This window comes from Nycticebus coucang, chromosome 21 (genome assembly GCF_027406575.1).
Source record: "Nycticebus coucang isolate mNycCou1 chromosome 21, mNycCou1.pri, whole genome shotgun sequence".
Lineage (NCBI taxonomy): Eukaryota > Metazoa > Chordata > Mammalia > Primates > Lorisidae > Nycticebus > Nycticebus coucang.
The window spans coordinates 60142074-60163530 of record NC_069800.1 but is presented as its reverse complement, the minus strand read 5'-3'; the positions used below and the strand labels follow the sequence as shown (position 1 = coordinate 60163530).

The 21457-nt window shown below is 37.4% G+C and overlaps 1 non-coding gene across 1 annotated transcript; it reads right to left on the bottom strand.

The window, feature by feature from the left end:
* Positions 1-3640: 3640 nt before the first annotated feature.
* LOC128574433 (U6 spliceosomal RNA) lies at positions 3641-3747 on the bottom strand. The gene has a single exon (XR_008376784.1). It is a non-coding gene; the product is annotated as a U6 spliceosomal RNA (small nuclear RNA).
* Between the last annotated feature and the right edge of the window lie 17710 nt (positions 3748-21457).

Genomic DNA, 21457 nt, shown 5'->3' with positions numbered 1-21457 from the left:
AATTTGATCCAGCAACAATATCTTACAGTTACAAACAGAAAATGTTAGTAGAAGTTGTTAAATTCAAACTATCTCCTCTCTGCCAGGACAATAAGAGACTCCTCTCAAGACATGAATTCAATATTTCAAGTGACATTGATTATTAAAAAGAAAGTTAACTTTGAAGCATGCTAGAAAAGGCCAGGAAGATACAGCCTGTGCTTTTGGAACAGTAGATAAACTCTAATTCCTAAAGACAATGGCAGTCCCCAGAAGTCATCCCTCTATGACAAGAGACATCCATTTTTTACTGTTGCTTTGTGGAATTGTGGAATCTTCCATATTCACTGTTTGTAGAGTAAGTTCACAACCTCTGTCTGTGTCTCTGGGTGTCATACCAGCATCCTTTTACAACAAGCAGGTACTTTCCTCTACACTGAGAGTAAAATTCAGTCTTTACCATGGTTTTAGAGCATCTGAATCTCTCTTTCACCTATCCTTTCTGACCCTCCTCATCACTCTTCAAGCTCCTGGCACCCTTTTTTCTGTTCCCTGTTTTTCAAACTCATTGACTCTTTCTCCAAAAAGAAAAAAGAAGAAGAAACAATGGTTTTCTCCACCTGAGTCTCTCTTGGCCTTGCTGACTCATTCTCTAAACTCTCAAATGCTACTTTCTGAGCGACTCCTCTTCAATTACCTACAATTATATACTTTGCCCTGTGTATGTGCACCAAACATCAATGGTAGCGCACATCGTGTTTTATTCCCTTTTTATACTTAAGAACATATTTGTTCATCCGTTTATTCCATTGACTTGGCAATGAATATTTGTTTTTGAACTCGATGTGTGTCAAGCATTATTCTAAACACTGAAGAGCCGTAAATAAGACAGCTTCTTGTCCTGGAGGTGATTATATTCTGATTAGGGAGGGCAGAACAAATAGCATTCCTAAGGACAGAAGATCAATTTGCCATAAAACAAGGTGACGAGGCAGAAAGTGACCAGGGGTGGGAGTTGTGGCCTGGCTGGTCAGAGCAGGTGCCATCTGGGTTGAAAGCGGAGTGGTAGGGAGCTGGGCAGTGAAGGAGCCAGGGAAGAGAAGGCCTGCAGGTCTGGGACAGCACGGTGTCACATTTCAATAACCTGGTAGTAAGAATTCATCTGTCAAAAGTTTTATTATTGATAACTTCCTGTGCCCGAATATGAAAGGCATAATGGATATTGTGAAACATTTCAGTTGCCCTAATTTTTTGCTTAAATTTATTGATATGAAAAGATACTGAGGCTTTATAAGATGAAACATTTATATGCACATCCAAACATTAAAAATGACATAAAATATTTTATGTCCTTTCAGAGAAAGATGTTCATAATGGAATGCTAAATTTTTAAAAAGTTGTCAAGTACCATGGACAACCAGGCTGCATGCATATTTGTAAAAATAAATATGTAAAAATGTGCATTTAGAGTAAAAAGATAACTTAGGGGTGGAATCATCCACAAAATATTAACCTACAATTGTAACGTCGCTTACCTCTGACCGGTACCCACACAAATGCGTCTTCGTTTTCTGTGTATTTTAAATTTTCAAAAATGGAACTATGAAACATATAATAGAAAAATAACTTCCTAAGGGAGAGAAAAGCAGCTCCAAAAACAGTACACATAAGTTACTCCACTTTTGAAAGCTGCTATATGTACATCTGCTAGTTTCTTTCAAGCATGTGTGTTTGCATACATGTTGAAATAGTTCTCTGTGAATTAAGAGACTGTGAATGGCTTTGGTTTCCTTCTTTAGTCATCTGTTTTTCTCTACTTAAAAATTTATCAATTTTATGATAGAAAAAGTTTAAGTCAACGTTTTGTGTCATTATAAAAAGAACATTTATATTTATAAATATAAATGCTATACAACTATCAATATAAATGTATACCATAAATATACATGCTCAGTTTTAAAATGCTGAGAAGAAAAAAAAATTAAAATCATCTCTAATGATGACCAAAATTAACACTAACATATATATAAACACATTAGAAAACTGCAACTAGTTGCAATAAAAGCTTTACAATATGGCATGCAAAGTTGCTTATATAATAGAAACAGCATAAATATATATAGTTGTATATACATCATGGGTTCCAATACTTTTCTTTAAAAAGTCGGATGGTAAATATTTTATGGTTTGAAGTAGTCTCTCTTGCACTGTACAACTCAGCTACTTTGACCCAGAAGCAGCTACAGATTGCTGTGGTACAATAAACCTTTATTTGGGGACATTGAAATTTGAATATCATATCATTTTCATGCCATTAATATTGTTTCATTTTTTTCAACCATTAAAACAAAAACAAAAACTATTCTTTGCTCATCAAAAAAAAAAAAACAGTAAGCTGGGTTTGGCCCAGAAGTGATAACCTAAGGGCCTATCTTTTAAATGTGGCATAACTCACAGTAAATATCCAGTGTCTGCTGACAGTGGGTGGCTGACCGTGGGGGGCAGCACCATGTCACTTCTCTAGGGGATTTGAAAATAAACTGCAGATTGTTGGAGATTTGTCCACCAAATTTTCCACAGGCATTAAACTAAAATGCCCTTCTCAGTATCAAACTAGATTTCGATTTTATCCTGAAGAAATATTGCTCTGGCAGAGAGCAGAGTCCCTAAATTTTCCAAGCAGTACCTGAGGGGCAGCTTTTAAAGTAATACTGAAGTTGATGGGACCTGCCCAGAACAATCATTGTGTTCTCAAATGAAAAACTGTTGGCAGTGGATTGACTGAAGTAACTTAATGTTATTGACAAGAGGGCAAAGGACACAAAGGACCTTCACCCAGTAAATGATGAGATGGTTACATCTAACAATGCACAAACAGATTATCTGGCATTTTTTTTTAGACTGCATTAAAATGCTCAGGTTCACCTACATCTGTACTGACAGTAGTGTAGGTAATGTCCAAGGATTGAAGTTTTGCAAAAATGCCATATAAATGGATGTTACTTTGATTTACAAAAATGAGCCTTCAAATTTATAAGATAAAATATGGCATTGAAATAGCCACTGAACTCAGGGGAAAATATCTTTATAGCTAGTGAAGAGAGTTATAATTCAGGACATTTAATTAAGTTCCAAGGCCCCTAACAGATAGTTATTCCTTGCAACGCAAATGCTCTATATACCATGAACATTTAAAAATTCAGTACCAGTTTTGTCCAAAAGAAGTTGGTGATTTCTATGAAGACAGTAGCTTGCTTTTTTCCAGTTCTATATTCTAACCATTTAGCATTAGCTATTCATGACCCTTCTTCCTATGTGTTGAAGAGGATAAGGAGTATTATATTTAAATAAAATTTTATAAGATGAACTTATACTTAAATTGGGAAATTAAGACAATTATTTAACTAAGAGGAATAGCTGTAACTTTGTTTTTAACTTCCCAAATTTTCTTTCATTGTTTATGTTTTTTCTTTTATACACAGCCTTTCCTATGTATTTCTTAGGTATTTTCATTCAAAAAATTATGAAGTTTACATTTAATATTTGTCTTTAAGATTTAAGAAGAGGTAGCATTCTGGAGTTAAGATAATGTCAATTGAAAAACATATCATGTAACATTTATTAAAATGTTTTTTTTTTTTTTTTTTTTTTTTTTTTTTTTAAAAATATGGAACGCTTCACGAATTTGCGTGTCATCCTTGCGCAGGGGCCATGCTAATCTTCTCTGTATCGTTCCAATTTTAGTATATGTGCTGCCGAAGCGAGCACTTATTAAAATGTTTTAAATAGCAAAACATTGAAAACAATAATCAATTCTAATACAATATTATTTTATCTATCAACCATAACACTGCCACTATTTAAAGAAAGAAATGTTATAAAATGTTAATGAAAATTCAGTTTCTATTATAGTTCATAAAAGTAAATGTACAACACAATATGTGTTACGCAAACTTGAGAAAAATTTTGTGGACACTTTCATAAAAGCACATGCAACTAAAAAGAAAAAAAAGGCTGATAGAGGGCAGTGCCTGTGGCTCAAAAGAGTAGGGCACCGGCCCCATATGCCAGAGGTGGTGGGTTCAAAATTGGCCCTGGCCAAAACCACAAAAAAAAAAAGGCTGATAGAATCTACATCAAATGTTACAACAGTTGACATTGTTATGTGGTGTTTTATATTTCTCCAATCTTTCCATTTTATTCTCCAAATCAATAAATATGTATTACTGTTCCCTGGGGGAAAGGCGAGTTACTTTAGAATATTACTAAATAAAATAACATTGAGATACAGTATACTTGAAAACCCACAGTACCAAATACAACATGAGTTCAATTTTCTACTAATCAAGCATCCATTAAGATATTTCATGATGAATTACAATCATACATTTTAGGCTTTCGAGAAAACATACATTTCGAGACAACCGAAATTAAATTCCTCTTGAACTTCAGAGAACATCATTGAACAGATAGTAAGGAAAGGCCTTTAATGTGACAGAATCGGGGTGGGGCAAATAGGACTCCACCATGTCTGTCTGCTTAAACTTTCTCAACAAAAGACTCAACTTTCCTGCTTCCGAGGAAGATATTCCTTTTCGAGAAATAAACCCGTTTCAACAATATCAGAACAACAATGCTTTTGATGAGCAATTTTCAGCTGATGAATGTTCTAGGTTTTTTTTTTTTTTTTTACATGGGTATTGTTTCATTTTCTCCTAAAACTACTAAAGAGGAGAGTGGCAGAGTGTACCAATCAGCCTCAACCACTGATCATCAGGACATATTTTGACATGATTGAAGAATCTTGGAAATGTGGACCAGCAATTTCTCTCTTGTAAGAAGTTTCCGAATGAACTAGGGGTCCCTAATTGTTTTAAATCTTTTAGTTTTGATTACAGTGCATCTAAGTCTCTTCTGGTTTTTTTTTATTTGTTTTGTTTTTTTTTTATTTCACCCTTCCTGTGTTTTCCATGGTAAATATGAATATTTTTCTGCTTCAAACTTAAAATTTCAAAAAACCAGATGTTTTTGATTCCTTTCTCCAATGTGGTATGACTATGGTCAGAAAAATATCACCACACTACTGAAATATAAGTCACATGAAATGATCTGAAACAAAAAATAGAAGATAGTCTTGAATTTATTCAACATTTCACTTCAGGAAAATCCCAGGTGACATTCACGGACCTTTCCCTAAGTCACCATTCTGACACACCAAGAGCAATCATATATTTTCATGGTGAGTTTTTTTACTGTCATTTTATTTGCCTGTAATTCTCCACACTTAGCATTCAACCCTAAAACATGACAGAATCTGCAGTCAAATGAGAGGACCTCGTACAAAGAAGATATACGGGGAACCAAGGATGGGGCATCTTTTGTCATCCCCAAACCATACCAGGGAAACAGTCTCCAGCATAACCTGTTATTTAAATGTTAATGATAATTTTTTTTAAAGTAAAAGAGCCTCTGTTAAAATCATAATATTCTTAAGTAAAAAATCTGTATGCTTCGGAGCTAAGGCTAATTCTATACTGAGATGTTGGCCTCTCAGTCTTCTAGTTCCCTGCCTTCTCCTCCAATGTCTTGTCTCTCCCTCTCAATCTCTATGCCAGGGGTGCACAAATTGTGTTATCCCTTGTTTTATAAATAAAACTTTATTGTAACACAGCCACGCTCCTTTGTTTGCACATTGCCTATAATGCTTCCATGCTACAATAGCAGAGTTGAGCAGCCAAGGTCAGGGAGCCTACAAAACCACAGATGTTTACAAAATTAGTCACCTCCTTCTCTAAGATCTAACCAAACTTTAGTTTCATGAACACCTAGACTCAGCCCTTCTCAAAATTCTTTTCCCTGAAATACTCTTTCTCCTGGCTTTCTGTGGGGGCTAATTCTTATTCTTCAGGATAATTTTTGAATACCCCCATCTTTCCTAAATTAGATCTTGCCCTATCATTTGCCTCAAAGCCCTTGTCATAATTTACTTTTTTGTTGTTTTTGTTAATTGCCTTTCTCCCCCTCTAGAAGATGTTATCTTTAATTTAATTTCCAATCCAAGTGACATAGTTAGCACGTGAGCTGCTTATCAAAATATATTCAGTAAATAGTTTGGTGGGGAAAGTTGGGGTTACAGTAGTGCTCCAAAACATATTTTTTAAGTGGCAGAAAGAAAAAGAAAAGGACATATCTGCTTCAAGATAAAATATAATAGCTATGTCCTATCTATCAATTTATACATTATCCCTGCACAATCTGATGAAAGAATTGAGTCCCAGATTCCTCTTCTGGCTCTTTTTCTTGCTATGCACCTGGACAAGCCTCTGAAGTCATTTCTGCTTCAAAATTCACATCTGTGAAAAGAAAAATTTGAAACAGGAGATTCAAAGTCCCTATGATTTTTAATATGTGCTGATTCAATAAAAACTCAGCATGGTTTTTATAGGCTAATTTTTAAGTACAATGTAGTAGATGGTTCTTATTCTTGGCTGTTCTGTTTGTCCGGAAAAAGAGCCTTGGTTTTCCTGTTTGGTGCCATGCAAATTAGAGGATTTCATCTTTTAAGCATATTAATTGGGTCTTGGGACTTTTATGCATATAAAAGTTTTACTGGTATATTTTACTCAAAATATACCAGTGAAACTTAATTATAGGACTTCAGAGGAAACAATCAAAAAGAGGGCTCACTTATATCACTCACTTATATTTTTGAGTTACAAAATAAATCTGTAGCTACCAGGGAGGCATCATGTGGACAGAACTGGCCCTTGTAGGGGCCAACAGACAAAGAGATAGCAAACGACTCCATTTTTCTTACGGTTGAATGGCATTCCATGGTATACATGTACCACCGTTTATTAATCTATTCTTGTGTTGATTGGCATATACCTGGATGGATTTGGAGAACATTATTCTAACTCAAGTATCTCCTAAGCCAGGCATCCTCAAACTGCGGCCTGCAGGCCACATGAAGTGGTGTGAATTGTATTTGTTCCTATTTTGTTTTTTACTTCGAAATAAGATATGTACAGCGTGCATAGGAATTTGTTCATAGTTTGTTTTTTTTTTTAAACCATAGTCTGGCCCTCCAACGGTCTGAGGGACAGTGAATTGGCCCCCTGTTTAAAAAGTTTGAGGATGCCTGTCCTAAGCCATGTACTCAATACTATGTTGAAACTAGCAGATCAACAACTACAGGCCCACATAAGGGAAAAACACAATTCAAATCAATTTAAGAGGGGTGAGAGGGAAATGGGAGGTGGGAGTTCAGCAAGTTCTCACCTAATGGATACAATGTAGGGGTATATGGCACATTTCTTAGGTGAAGGACTCAACTCCATCTAACACTTACAAATGCAAGCAATGTAACTTAATCATATATACCCTCATATTAATCCAGAAAAAAAAAAAAAGGGAGATAGCAAAAGAGACTTGCTTTCTCAAAAATCCGTAGATCCCCTGGAACCATCCATACCTGAAGCATAAGCCACCCTGGACTTTCAGGTCATGTGAATGAATAAATCTCTTCTTTGCTTAAGTCGTTATGAATTCAGTTTCTTTGACATTCAACTATGAATCTTCGACTTGGACAGCACACTCAGATTACCTCTGCTTTCATGTATGAATTTCATTTTTAAAAAAAGAAAGCTTTATCTGTTTGATGATTAAATCCCTATTCTCCCTTTAGTCTCTTCCCACAATTCTTCATGATTCTCTGTCTGTGACATCTGATCATTAGCAAACGCTTCAATGCATGGAAGTTGTAACACTGGAAATAAATATTTTCTTGTTCTAAGAATTTGAATATCTATCAGCAGTAATTACCTTGTGTAAATCATTAAAAATAATTGAGTTGCTAGGAACAAAACTCTTCCCTGTGCAACAAATCTCATACAAAAATGAGATGGCCACGGCCTCACTAGGTTTAAGCTGAGATAAAAAGTAGCCTGGAATGTTTACCTTTCTGACTCTAAAGAGACAAGTGGGGAGAAATCAAATCATACTGTGATTATTGAACATTTTAGGTACTTTAAACCACAGGCTTGCTGGGCTCCGAATGTTCTGTATTGGAAACCTATCAACACTTAACTAGTAGAAGTAGAGATTGACATTCAATTAAATTCAGACTGCCTAGTCATGGTACGGAAAAGCGGAGATCTCATGAAACCTCTTTGAATAGTTTAAATTTTGCATAGTTTTCCAAATTTCCCATTGTTTTCTCAATCCCATTGCTCTGATGTGCAGACTGAGAGTGGCTTTTAGAGGACTCCATGGTCACTCATCAGCAGAGACCAGAGCTGTGGTCCTTAATCTTTTATAAAGAATCTTTCTTTCTTTCTATAAATATTCTTTTTAAATATTAAGAACATCTAAAGCTTATAAATTCGATTAAGATTATTGAAGATCTGATAAAACCTATGGCCATCCTTCCCTGGCAACAAATGTACACATATTAAAATTGGAATACAAAATACAAAGTAATAGATCCTTGCAGCCTACTTGTTAAATTCCTTTGAGTCCTTAGGCCGCATTTAAGAACTATTGACCATAGAGAAATCATAACTATTGGTCCTCGTCTTGAAGTCTCTTTCTCATATAATCATGGCCATTGTTGACTAACCTGAACACATTTTCTCATTGAGATAAAAAGCTGTATAATAACGATGAACCAAATTCAAAGTTAATTCTCACCCATGAAAGATGCAATGCTTGTCTCATTCTTCCTCCTTTTAAAATGAAAATCATTGTTGTTCTTTAGCGCACTTACCTAGCCATGACTTATCTCTGCCCGCTCAAAGATTTTAAGCTTTCTGTACTTAGATGTTAAAGAAAAGAAGGCAGGGTGGCACCTGTGGCTCAAAGGAGTAGAGCTCCGGCCCCATATACTGGAGGTGGTGGGTTCAAACCCAGCCCCAGCTAAAAACCCAGGCACTGCCCTAATGACTGGGCTTTGGGGTAGCCTGTAAGATTCCTGAGCCAGGGAGAATGTCTTAGTTACCATGATGTCCCCTGGACAGGTGGTCAGGGATTTTGCGCTGACTTTTCCCTCCCCCTAGATTCCTCCCCCAGATTTGTTTTCCCTCTTTGCTCTAATCTCAGATGTTACCTCCATGGCCGACCCTATCCGTCTCACTCTTTTTCTGGGAGGATCCTCTTCTTCATGTATTTGCCCATCTATTGTCCATCTTCCCAAATTAATAGTAAGTTCTATTCATCTCAATACTCCCAAGTCTAGTGCAGTCTTGTGCTCAGTAAAAATGTGTGGAACAGGGCGGCGCCTGTGGCTCAAAGGAGTAGGGCTCTGGCCCCATATGCTAGAGGTGGCGGGTTCAAACTGGCCCCAGCCAAAAACTGGAAAAAAAAAAAAAAAGAAAAGAAAGAAAGAAAAGAAAAGAAGGAGGAAGGAAAGAAAGAAAGAAAGAAGCAAGCAAACAGGATTTCATTGACAAATTGGTTTCAGAGTCAGAACAGCAATCAATCCCAGGTTTGGCCATTTACTAGTTGTGTTACCTCTGGCGGGTCACTTAACCACTCTTAACTAGTGCCTTCTTTTTGTAAAATGAAGATAATGATATTTCACCACCTTTTGTGGGTAGAATAATGCCCCCCCTTCAAAAAAAAAAAAACCAACCTTTTAATCCTTGGAACTTGAACATACGTGATCCAACGTAGCAAATGAGCTTTGCAGACATGATTAAGTGCATTAATCAGTGACCTGGAAAAACAAAGATTCTCTGCATTATTTTGGTTGGTCCCATCTAGAGCACTCCCCTTTTTTTGAAAGAGAGAGTCCTGCATAGAAGGCTATGGCATTATAGCTCACAGCAACCTCGAACTCCTGGGCTCAAGTGATCCTCTTGCCTCAGCCTCCAGAGTAGCTGAGACCACAGGCACCTGCTACAAAGTGTGGCTAGTTTCTTTCCTATTTTTAGCAGAGATGAAGTCTCACTTTTGCTCAGGCTGGTCTCAAATTCCTGAGCTCAAACAATCCACGCACCTGGGCCTCCAAGAGTGCTAGAATTGTAGGCGTGAGCCACTGTGGCCGGCCTAATCACGAGCCTTTAAATGCAGAAAACTGCTGGCAGCTGGAGGTGAAGACATGTAGCAGAAGTTACAGATTCCAAGCAGAGGAAGGATTTGATACTCTGCTGCTACTCAGAGACTTAATTAACCATGGTCCCAGATGTCAGCCAGGGAGGACACTGGACCTCATCCTCTAACTACAGTGAACTAGATTCTGTTAACATCCTCAATGAGCTGACATTAGACTTCTTCTCTAGACTGTCCAGTTAGGACCCAAAACACTGCACACCTTGATTTTAGCCAAGACTTCTATTAGCCATCAGACTTCCGGAAACGTGAGATAATAAATGGGTGCTGTTTCAAGCCCATGTGTGAGGTCATTTATTGAAACAGCAGTAGAAAACCTCATGCTGCCATGGTAAGGTTTCAGTGATAAAACAGGCTGGGTGTGGTTGAGACCGCTGTTAATTGTTTTATTTGGGTGTATAACTTCTGGCAATTCCTATAGTTTAAAAAAATCCAAATTGGAATGAAATTTCTCAAACTCTCCTGGCATAGAAATATCATTAGCACAAGTTTTTTGGGGTTCTACGTAATTAGATGTGATACCTAACCAGTGAGGTGCCGGCTGTGTTTGTGTGCACAAAGCCTTCTGCTGCCTGGCTACTGTCGAAAACAAGTTGTAACAAATCCAACTGCTGTAACTTCTCATTAAGTTGCCCTGGTTACTGGCCATGGTTAAAGCTTTTTCTACCTTGAAATGCAAATGTTAACATTTCTCACCAACCAACCATACCAGATGAAAGGATCCTAAAACACAGGTACAGAATTTAGCAGAGCGAGCAACTTCCTTTTCTGCGCCTCTCCTCTCCTTCAAAACCCCTTTCTTATCCTACATGATTTGTTTAATTTCGTTAGTGTTCCTCCCCCAAATAGTCTTCATGCTTATAAAGATTATCCAAAGAATGACATAGGGAAGTTGCCAAGATGAATTTGGACAGCCTAGAGTCCGAGTAATTTGATTATGAAAGAAATGCACACCCACAGAGTCAGTAAAAGCAAAATTAGATAATGCTTGCTTTTCTACGAACAGGTGCATTTCATTTAAATGACGCTTTAAGCACCCACTCCCTCTCAAACAGATGGATGATTACGTGGGCGACACGGCCATCGATAGCCAGTCAGAGGAAAGGAAACCCAGCTTCCTCTTCCAATCCAGCCTTTTGTAACCCTGGTTAAAAAAAATCCCACCATGACATGCTTTCAGTAAAGGAAACATGTTTATTATTGCAGGGAGTGGGCATCAGAAAACTCACATCACTCCATGTTGGAATGTCTGATATATTTAGCAAACAAAGATGATTTCAGAAACTACCTGCTAACTCCCTGTTCCTTATTTAGCAAATTTTAATGGTGCCACGGCGTCCATAGGCTGAGGGAGGGATACTGAGTCACCCTTACTGAGGGAAGCTTGCAGCTGCAGTGAAATCATCGCGGGGAAGGGCTACTAAGTAGGGGCTCTCATTTTCAATCACTCTTACCTGAGTTACCACAGTTTGGGTCTGGATGAACAATTACCATGGCAACCATTATCTCCAGCAATTCGCATTCTTTCCCCATTTTTTGTTCCATTTTTGCAAAGCATTAATATTTTCGTGTTCAATTTATTTTTACCAATCAGTTATCCTCACACACGCAGCCATGCCTAGCGTCTCCTATCACAGATGCTCTTTTTTTTTTTTTTTTTAATGGCCTGGTATTTGGCCATGCAGAGTGAAGATGGCTTCTTTTGTTAACGATGAATTAAAATGTACCTGCTCACAGCATTGCTTTTATCGAAGTTTCTTTTAAAATGATTGAAGAAGATGGGCTGTCTTGAGATACCCTCTTCCAACTCTTTGTAGTCGAGAATTGGCAAACAGGGCTGGTCTGAAATGGGCAACTTTCAAGGATGAGATTGAAAGAAGAAAGGACAGATACCTAACTAGATTCCAGGAGCCCTTCCTCTAATCAAAGTGCCAGTCTCATGGATCCTGGCTCTTTCCAGCTCTGCCCAGTCTATCACTTTCATATATAAAAGTGCAACGTGCTGAGATTTGTCCCTTTAAAAGCCTTTAATATCAACTTTCCTGTACTTTCATGAAAAATAATTACGCATTCTTCTAATCCTTTACCTTACCAAAAAGTTACTTTGGTCTTTGGGGCTATGATTAGACCATGGAAAGACAAGGGGATGAGTGTGTAGCTCTTCTCCTGCTGAAACCTTGATTTGGTTTTCTTCATGTACCCGTTCTCCTGACAGACAGCAAGGGAGTCAGTTCTATTGGTTTCCGAATGTGGTGGCACAAATACATTTTTAATGCACCCCCTCAAAATCGAGCACTATTGCCATGTGATAATTTGTAATGTTACATGCTTTAGCTAATTTAAGGCTTGCAAGCTTGATTTTACATAAGAAGGAAAGGAATATTTCGAAAGATCACATAACCTGGCTAAGGTCTCAGTGGCTGTTACTTACATCTGAACATAGAAGTACTGTGGTCATTGTTCGTAAACTGCAACATGTGGCAGAATCACCTAGAAATCTGCTAAAATCACAGGGCAGAGACTCTCTCAGCCCCCCGTGCAGAAGAACTATAACACATGTCACACATCTGAGATTCTTTCAGCCCCCCAGGTTTCTAATTTAGCAGGTCTGGAGGGCCTGATAATTTGCATTTCCAGGGAGATGCTGATGCATGAGTCAAGATTCCACATGTTCAGAAGGACTGCACCATCATCTACTTCATTAAAATGTTTAATTTGGTTTTAATTAAGCATATGATGATACAGTGCTGACTGCCCAATGCACCACTGTCCCAGAAATCAGCCTCTTCTCTGCATTCCATTTCTGAACATTCGACTCTAAGTCTATGTTCCAGAATCTTTGGTCCTTTCTTCTCCTTCCCCACGTCCATCCACTTTCTGATCTCAGCCTGTCTCCCTCATTCCCTCTCCCTCATTGCTATGTCAGGATGCCACCAGGCTCCTCCTCCTGGCATTCTTCCTAACTGGCCTCCGTGTCTGCTCCGTTCTTCCTGAGCCCCTCCTGTCCGTCCCCACACTCAAGCTGAGTCACATATTGTAAATTTGATTTGATTTGATTGATGATTGATTTGATTTGATTGTAAATTCAAGCCATCTCTCTCTCACATATATATTTTCATTTTATTCGCTTTTTGTCCTCAGAAAAAGTCCAGTTTCTCACACATAAATGAGGAGGCCCTAAAGAAGTAAGCCCATCCTCTATTTCCAGAAGAGACCGTATTATTAGAAAATTTTTAAAAATAATCGTTATTATTTAATTTTGACTTTAATAAATGTTATACCAAAAATGATTGGTTGCTAGGCGAGTGATAAGGATATTTAACCTAACCAGGCAAGGTTCTGGGTAGGCTTCCTGGAAGAATTAATATGTAAGCTAACACTTGCAGGATGTAAAGGAAATAGTGGGTGAGTGGGGGGCTGGCTCAGTGAGATAATCTCACAGGGCTCCAGGACACAGTGGGAAGGGGCCTACTGTACACAATGTTATTTTCTATTTGGATGGTATGTCCCGGTTCTATAGAGCACTGGTCCCATGAAGAGGAAGGTATTCCAGGCAGAGACCAGCATGTAGAATGTCCAGGTGGAACTTAAGATGGCTTGTCAGAAAATGATCTATGAACTTTTAAAAAGATATATTTTCTTCTGTGTATATCAGTAGAGTGTCCAATATGATTGGATGGGGAATTTTTAATGTTTTACTTTTAATTGACATGTAATTGTATATATTTATGGAGTTCACAGTGATGATTTGATACATACAGTGTATAATGATCAGATCAGGGTAATTAGGATATCCATAATCTCGAAACATTTATCATTCCTTTGTGTTAGGAATATTCAATGTCCTCCTTGTAGCTATTTGAAACTACGTATTATTATTAACTATAATTTTTCTACAACACCAGAGAACCCTAGACTGGACTTTATTCCTCCTAGCTAGCTACAATTTCATATCTTTTAATAAATCTCTCCCTATCTGCACTTTCCCCTCTTCCTCAGTCTCTAGTATCTTCTGTTCTACTTTTTACTTTTATGACATGAATTTTTTAGCTTCATCACAAGAGTGAGACATGCAGTGTTTAACTTTCTGTTCTTGGCTTATTTCACATAACTCGATGTCCTGCAGTTCTGTTCCTGTTGCCGTAACAGGATTTTGTTCCTGTTCCTGGCTGAATAGTACTCCACTGTGTGCACACGCCACACTTTCTTTCTCCATCCCTCTGTGGTTGGACTCCTAGGTGGACTCCCTGTCTTGATCACTGTGATTAGCCCTGTGCAACCAGCATGGGGTGAAGATGTCTCTTTAACATGCTCATTTCATTTCCTTTGGATAAATTTCCAGTCGTGGAATTGCTGGATCATATGGTAATTCTATTTGTAGGGGGTGCAAATGTTCTTACTACAAGGATGGATTTTATAAAGCTAAAGTCACGGCTTTTAGTGCGCCCATCATCAGAGTTGTGTACATTGTACCCAACAGGTAAGTTTTTATCCCTTACACCCCTCCTACATTGCCCCCTTCTTAGTTTCCAGTGTTCTTTACACCAATTTTTTGACCATACGTACACAGCATTTAGTTCCCACTTGTTAATGAGAACATGTGGTGTTGGTTTTTCCATTCCTGAGATACTTCACTTAGGGTAATATTCTCCAAGTCCATCTACATTGCTGCAGGTGACGTTGTTATTCCATTGCTTTCTATAGCTGCGTTGTACTCCATGGTGCATGCATATACATAGATCACGTTTTCTTTATCCACTCATGGATTGATGATCACTTAGGCAGATTCCATATCTTTGCAATTGCACATGCAGACATTTTGATTCAAGGGAGCTTGAGACAAGAATATCTAAAGCAGATAAATTATTTTTGGATTCCACCCAAAGATCTATTTGCTCATTGAATTTTTTTTTTCCCGAACACCTCACTTCTTATTACAATGTCTATTTTCACTTCATTCCTATAATATAGTTTGTGTTCATGTTATAAAATCAAAAATCATAGCCAAAGAAGAATCTGAGATTGGGCCTCATCATACAAATTGGAAAGCATCATGAAATGTCCCTCTTGAAGGAGAGAAGTTGTCCTCTCCGATGCATGTTTTGTTGACAATATCCTTGAGTGTATAACCAGAGAGGGATAAATCATAGACAATATCTAATGTGTTGCTCACACCATACATCTACGTGTACCTTCTGGCAGAAAGTACACATTTTCTATGATCAATAAATATGGGGAAAGAGATTTTTAAATGGTAGTTTGTATACTCACTGACAATTCAGGTTCAATATTATTCCATACTCTTCAATTTTACTGGGCTAATAAAGAAGTAGTGGAGAAAGCCAGCTATAATAAATATGATTTTATTATTCTATCTGCTCCTGCTTAGATATTGCACTAATGTGAGCTAGAAAAAATTCAATACTGAGGTAATGTGAAAGTTTCTAGCTCATTCTAATTATTTTTAAATGACCATTTCAACAAAACAACATATAGTTTTGAATTAGCTGATTTATACTCCTAACCATCATTATCACTAAATTGAACTAAAACAAAAGCAGAATATAACTTACATGGGATACAAAAATTACGGTCTTTTGAATGCATCGCTACACTGGTAAATTCTTCAGTAGATAGTGATAGTCTGTGATCGGGATATGATGAAATTGTACTGCAGGAATTACCTTATTTCTCCTTGTAAAAAAACAGCTTTAGTGAGGTCTGAGTAACACATAATAAGATGACTTATATTTGAAGTGTGTAAATGGCCACATTTTGTGGGTAAATGGCCACATTTTGTTACTTACACACCTGTAAGTCCAGACAATGAACATTTCCATCATGTTTAAAAATTAATTTGCACCCCTCTTTAATTTCTTTCTCTCACCCCTTCTATCACTATGTCTCCAGGCAACCACAAATTTTGTTCCTATCATTATTCATGTTACATTTTCTAGGATTTCATATAAGTGGAATCATTCAATATATAGTTTTTTGGTCTGGCTTCATTGGCTCAGAATTATTTGTATCCCAGTTGTAGCATATATCAATATTCTCCTTTTTATTTCTGATTAATATTCCATTATATGGATGTACCAACATTTGTTAGCAATTGACTAATTGATGGGAATTTGAGTTATTTCTAATTTTTTACAATTAAAAATAAAGCTGCTATGGATATTTATGTGCAAGCATTTGTCCCATCCTATGTTTTCTTCTTTTTTTTTTTCGTTAATATGTGGGATTAGAATGGATAGATTATAAAATAAATGTTTTCCAAATCTATTGTATTATTTGATGCTTTCATGAACAGTGTATGAAAGTTTTAGCTTCTCACAAACTTAGATGCAAAACATCTAAATAAAAAGTTAGCAAATCTTATACAACCATATATAAAAATGTTGACAAATCAGGTCCAAGTGGAATTGATCCAAAAATGCATAGTTGGTTTACCTTTGAGATCAGTCAATGTAATTGACCTAGTCCCTTCATTTACTCAACAAATATTGAATTATGTCTGAAACCAGAAAGGACTGAAGATGCAAAAGTTCAAAAAATCACAAAAATATATACCCTTTCAGAGGTGAAAATATAATGAAGTCAGAGATATATTACTAAGTGAAATTGATTGTCACACCATAAGTGCTATGGGTGTAAATATGACAAGGACGGGAGATAAATGGGGTGGTGGTTCATGTAGATGGAGTTGACAGGAACGGCTCCCTACAGGAGGTGATATTTGATTAAAGACTTTGAAGAGACATAACAGCAGGTCACGTGGATATCTGGGAAAGTGCCTTCTAGATAGAAGAGACAGAAGGTGCAAAAATCTCTAAGGCAGAAGTGTGCTTCTGTCCAGTTTTGTTAAAGAAGAGTGGGCCAAGAAAGGAGCAATAAGGAGAGATAGTGACAACAGCAGAGAATGAAATCATTTAAACTTATGTAGGTAAAACTGTGCATTTGGTTTCTTTCTCTTAAATTGTAATCATGTGTGGAATGTGTTGAACAGAGGACTGCCTGCATCGGAAGAGCTTTACACAGTCATCATTTTCCTGTTGTAGGAAGACAAGGGTAGAAAATCAGAAATTCCCTAAGAGGTACCACAAGAGCCCAAATAGGAGATGTTTATAGATTACATCAGAATCTTTGCAGTAGGAGCAGTAAGATGTGGTCAGATTTTAGATGTCTTTTGAAGGTAGAGCCAGCAAAGTATTTGCTTTCCAACTGCATGTAAGTTATGATAGAAAGAGAAAAAAATTCAAGAATAAGAAAAGAGATTTTGTTTTGTTTGGTCTGAACTCTGAAAGAAATGATTTCTTATTTACTGAAATAGGCAAGGACTAACAGATTTTGAGAAAAGACCAAGAGTTTGTTTTTGGATGGAACTTTCAGAGCCTTTTGTGAGACTTAGATGGAGATGTGAAGTTGGCTGCAGGATATTAAAAAATAAAGTTTGACTTGTAATATGAATTTGGCAGTATTCCATGTGTAGATGGTATTTACAGCTGTGAAGACGAACAAAATAATGTGCGGAGCGTGTTCACAGGGATGAGAGGAACAAGCACGGGAGATGGAGAAGGGTCCTGCAAAGTGGTCCAACAAACTGAAATAGGAAGGAGGCTTTGTGGTTTGAAATGGCATGTTCATGTCCCTGGTAACCCTTAAGACCTCCAATGTTCAAAGAACTATAGCCAGAGATAAAGAAAATAAAAATGGAGAGGATACTGTCTCTGCAGCCAAATTTTAAAAAATGTGTCAAAGAATTGAGGGTGATCACTTCCCTTTGCATACATAACATCCAGTGTACTGAAAAGCTGATGGTACATGTATCTTGTCATTGGGACAAACAGGTGGGAATTAGTCTGTTTTACCTTCGAGGGGAGACAGACTTTGATACGGCTGCCATGATTGCTGGCCCTGGTATTTGCACTTGTTATTCAACATTGCAATCTTCCCCCCTTGTTATGTGTAGAACCTATGTATGACATGTGAGTTCCTGCTGGGACAGTAAAGAATCCCTCCTCTCCTGGTGGCCTTGTAGCAAGCTGTCACATAGCAAACTCTTGTGGACAGGGCTGCAAGGCAAGGAGCCAAAGTTCCCCTCTCAGAGCTGAGGTGGCATCTGGCCAATAACCAGAAATTATTCAAGACTTTTAGTCCTACGATGCCAAAAAATTTTACTCTGCAGCAACTTGAGTGAGTTTGGAAGTGGATAATTCTACAGTCAAGCCTGAAGAAGAGAAGCCAGCCCAGCTGACACTTAGACTGGTAAGATCCTGATCTAGAGAGCACAGCTAACCTGTACCCAGACTCTCTTGACCCACAGAAACTATGAGATAGGACTCATGTCCGAGGTTAAATCATTAACTGGAATAGATTGCTATTTCTGAATGATTCTTGTCCCAAACACACCCAAGGAGCTTCTTCTTAGAAACAGCTAATTAAGCTGGACCTGGCTTAATAACACTAACCTAGACTAAATTTCACCTTTATGCTCATTCCAGTTAGTGGATTCAATCCAGAGGGATTTGGGCTAATCTCACCAGATCACAGCTAGGACCTGCCTCATTCTGAAGAGTTTGGTTCACTGTCTAGTATCCTCGAGTTACCTCCTGCTCTTAACTGGTTGTCTGAGTGATTCCAATACACTCAAAGCAAATGAAGAGCAGTGTCGAAAAGTAGAAGTATTGGTTTGGGGACAGGTGCAATTCTCCATCCATTACTTAGTGACTGGGAGTAAGACGTTGACACAATCTGAGCTTCAGTTTCCACATTCACAAAATGAGAACACCTCCTTCAACTTTACTGCAAGGGCTAAGTAAGAAATGTAAGTGAAAGGATTATGAGACTGATGAAAACGCAGTGAATGTATCAACTCATCCCTTTTAAGAATGAAATAAACTACAGTTTTTTTGAAGAGTCACAGTTCTTTTTTTTTTTTTTTTTATTGTTGGGGATTCATTGAGGGTACAATAAGCCAGTTACACTGATTGCAATTGTTAGGTAAAGTCCCTCTTGCAATCATGTCTTGCCCCCATAAAGGAAGAGTCACAGTTCTTAATGGTGAAAAATACAGTTTACTTTTCCAAATCTATCTACCAAAATATTGACTTTCATTCATAGCACCCATGAAATTATGGAAAAAAAAATTTATTTTGAACAAGAAAGAAAACCAAATTAGAGGCTTGAGCAATTTAACATTTAATGTCAAGAACCATCATCACATCGGTAGGATTCACTGGATGCCCAGCTCACAACATGGATATACTTAAACTGGTCTCAGGAAAATGTTCATCAAGGGGGCAATAAATGTATAGATATTGAAATGATGTTTCGCTTATTGATACAAATTAAACTAAGCGTTCAGTCAATAATGTAATCATCAGGGTAATGAACAATGAAGGAAAGGCTGTAACTTGGTGCACATCAATTCAAGTTCCATCCGAACAGTTCAAAGCTATGTCTATGCAACTGTCAAAGAAAACGCAGACAGAAGATTTTGCTTTATGAGCTCTGCACATCTGAGCTGGAAGTACCAATTCTCCTTTACCTAATTTTTATCATCACTGCATTGATAATAAAAAGGACTTAACTGGCCTAAGATTTGTTTTATGTTTTAATTTTTTTATTTAAAAATAAATATACACAATAAAATTTATCAACTCATCCCTTTTTAGAATGAAACAAACTACAGGTTTTTTTGTAGTCACAGTTCTTAAGAGCGAACAATGAAGTTTACTTTTCCAAATTTATCTACTTTAATTTTCTAAATTTTTTAATTAAGAACCATTGCAGATAGTTTGTATTATTTTCATAATAATGATCAGTTTAACAGAAAATAGTTAAACATGAACCTTCTCCATTTACTGTGTTTACATTGACATTTTTCCTGTGATTTTTGACTTTTTAAAGTTGCGCCAAATAACTTTCTCATTGTCATTTTCAATTTTCTTTTGGAGTATTTATATTTTTTTCTTATTCACCTTTATTTTTATGTAAATGACAGAAAACTTTTTTCTATGATAGGGTACGATAGAAATATTCTCCCAAGTTTTCATCTGCCTCAAAATCCATGAGGAGGAAAGCTATTTAACGGAAGGAATTTTGGTTAATTTGTTCCACGTTATGCTTTCAAAACATAAAAACTTCCTGGCAAGTGGCTATTTTATAAGGTTTCGTGATTTTGTTGATGGTGGGGCATGTTAAGAAACTGGCATTTGGATTGATGAAAAGCAGAATTCTTTGTTACTTACAACTCCAGAGGATAGAGGGCTGCCGGGCTGGAGCACCCGGGGGCCCTATTATAACAATCTGGGGTGCTAGGGAGCAGCTTATTGACGGCAAGCAGCGTAGGCTTAGGTAGGTTTTGTAGGTTGCCTGTGCACTGGCTAATTTGAATAATTTAGAGGATTTGAGGACACAGGGACTGTCCCTAGTTTTTGCTACCTGGACCACAGGCAACAAGGACTTTTTCTCTAAGCATGTGAGAACCCATAGAGACCTGTAAGTTACCCACATGTATCTGCTTAAGAAAGAGAACTGACCAGCCACTAGCCAAGACCTCAAAAGAGAGTTAAGAAAGTGCTTTAAAAACTGTATGTTATAGGGCAGCGCCTGTGGCTGAAAGGAATAGGGCACCCGCCCCATAGGGTGGAGGTGGCTGGTTCAAACACAGCCCTGGGCCAAAAGCTACAAAAAAACAAACCTATGTTGTTGTGCATTTGACAACTGACATTCACACTGTTTTCACATCTTGGGTTACTGTTAATAATGCTGCAATGTACATGGGGGTTCGAATACCTCTCCAAGAATACCAATGGCACATCCTTTGGGTATATACTCAGAAGTTAATTGCTGGATCATACAGAACCTCTGTTTTTAGTGTTGTGAGGAGCCTCTCTACAATTTTCTACAAATTTATACTTCCACCAACAGTGTGCAAGGATTCCCTTTTCTTCATGTCCTTGCCAAGACTTGTTGTCTTTTGTCTTTGGGGGAATAGCCACTCTAACAGGAAGAAGGTGACATCTCATGGTGGCTTTGATGAGAGGATAAAGAAACTGTGGGAGATACACACACCTATGTGCATATTACTAAGCCTTATAAAAAGACATCTTGCCATTTGCAACAACATAAACCTCGAAAAACATTATGATAAGTGAAATAAACCAGAAACAGAAAGAAAAAGAAGGAATGTATGATCTCACTGATAGGTAAAATCTAAAAAAATTCAAACTCATAGAAATAGAAAGTAAAACGGTGGTTCCCAGAGGCTGAGGTGTGTGGGAAATAGGGGATATTAGTGAAGGGATGTAAAGGTTCAGTTATGCAGAAGGACTAATCTGGAAACTTAATGTACAGAATGGTG